We start from the raw sequence: 2358 nt of genomic DNA, 5'->3' as shown, positions 1-2358 counted from the left end.
TCAAACGAACAGGCCTGTAGTTTACACCCTACGGCAGGGAGGCAGCACACCTTGACAGAGCCAACCAAAGGCCATGGGCAGCACAGCGCTCTCCCTGGGATAAACGCCTGAAGGCAGGAATGGCTCGGGAAGACCGGCCAAGGACAAGGATAAGCACCAGAAGGAAGTGCCGTTACACTGCAAGGATGGCAAACAGGTGCCCAAAAGCAAAATGCGCACACGACCTGCTGGATGGAGAACCGACGTGCTCTGTAACCCTCTCCTCAAATCACCACTCACTGCTAGAAAACAAATACGTTCGGTATTGGGAGAAGGGGACAAAAAAGCCATACAACAACAAAGCTTGTAGGCTGGCTTTCCATAAGCAAGCTTTTCTCAGCTGCATTTGCAAAGGAAGACTAGCCGTCTGGATAGGTACCTAGCTGCCCAGGTCACACACCAAGCCGGGGCAGCGTCACAGCCAACGTTCTTAAGCATCGAATGCCCTAGACGACAGGCTGCAGCCTGTTCCTGGGTTCTTCCCCTCTTAATAAGCAGGAGACCAGAAGCCTGTGGCCGGCTCTGCTGGCTCTCGATCCTCCTCTGCCCTTGCAGGGAAGCTATGCATGGGCCTGCATTTTTGGCTACCGTGAATTATTAATGACAAACTCTTTAGTGTGTCAATTTCTTTCCTTTGTTCGAAACATCCCTTTTGGCATCGGCAACAGCATGGAAATAAATAGTTTATTTGCCAATAACATAGCTTGTTAAATTTTAATCAAACAGAGCATTGTAAGCACGCAGTGGCTGGGATCTACCCCTTGGGGATGAGAAAGATCACTTTAGAAATGAATTAATAATGGGGCCTTTGGAAGCCAAAATGAAATGGCCAATTGGAGCCTTGATGTGGATTATCCCTATTTGAGCTGTAAATCAATGGAGTTGCGCCCATTAAAGTTTCCCAGTTAATTATCCTCGGAACCTAATGAGAGCAACTCAATGTAGGGGTGTGTGTGTGTGGGGTTTCTTGTTTTCTTTTGGTAAGAGGGGCACTCTGATTGCGAGGCATCCAGGGGGCAGTCCAAAAGAGCCTGTGTCTGAGCCTGGGGGGCTGATGTTAGCCCAGGAATGCAGAAGGTAGACCAGAGGTACGGCTCCCATTTCTTCCCTTCTTTCTCTGTCTCTTTTTCTGATCTTCCTTGTCAAGAAAACATGATGCCATGTTTGGGACGTGATGATGCGCCTCACTCATCGTCACAAAACCAAATCCACCGCCGACAAGTCAGCCCCGTCCTATAGCAACCCTGCAGGACAGGGTAGACGTGCCCCTGTGGGTTTCTGAGAAGCTGAACTCTTTATAGGAGTAGCAAGCCTCTTCCTCCTCCTGAGGAGCGGCCGGTGGTTTTGAACTGCTGACCTTTCAATAGCTGCCCAACAAGTAACCATTACGTCACCAGGGTTCCTGGACTGATGCCTTTCAAGGCAACTCTGTGTGATTCACCAGCTTCGCGTCAGCCCCATCCCTGGTAACTACAGTCATTCTGGAAGGCGGGGCTCCATTCAGTCTGGGAGGCAACATGGGCAGAGAGCCTCCTGCCAATCCATAATAAGCATATGGCATGAAAAGAGCTGTTTGCTGTTTTACGCTCCTGACGTGTGGGGGCTGGTTGTGAGAGCAGCCCAAGCAAGCCTATCCTTGGTGACAGGCAGGATGGGGTCCCATGCATCCGGGACTGGAGGTCAAGTCTGGGATGTCCAGGTTTATGGACATGCCCTGCCTAGCATAGTGTCGACCGTTTGCTGGCTATCAGGAACGTTTTCTGCAAATTAGTCCAAAATGTGGTCACCTGACTTGTAGGCTCGGAGGGCTGAGATTGTGTCGATGGTGCTGACAACAACCCTATTGATGATAAGATTGGAGCCTTCTAGTGCCCAGCACGGTGCTAAATACCTCAACTGGCAATGTAGGACTTGTTCAGGACGTATCAACGTCCTCAACTTGCAGATGGGGAAACAGAGCCCAAAGCAGGGAAGCTGCACGCTTCAAATCTAACTACACCAAATCCACAGATTCTCAATGACAGAGGAGGAATTTTGTCCCCGGGGCACATATGTCATGGTCTAGAACAGTGGTTCTCAACCTTCCTCATGCCATGACCCTTTAATACAGTTCATGTGGTGGTGACCCCCAACCATAAAATTATTTTCGTTGCTACTTCACCACTGTCATTTTGCTACTGGTATGAATCGTCATGTAAATATCTGAAAAGCAGGATGTATTTTCACTGTGACACATTGGACATAATCAAACAATTAATTAATTGTTTAATTGATTAAGTGATTAATCACAAAGCCATATGTAATTACATATTGTGAAAT

The sequence above is a fragment of the Echinops telfairi genome, unplaced genomic scaffold, assembly GCF_000313985.2.
Source record: "Echinops telfairi isolate 266 unplaced genomic scaffold, ASM31398v2 ScPeMD7_7412;HRSCAF=8450, whole genome shotgun sequence".
NCBI classification, from domain to species: Eukaryota; Metazoa; Chordata; class Mammalia; order Afrosoricida; family Tenrecidae; genus Echinops; species Echinops telfairi.
The sequence above is the reverse complement of the archived record's forward strand: the minus strand, read 5'-3'. Positions refer to the sequence as shown.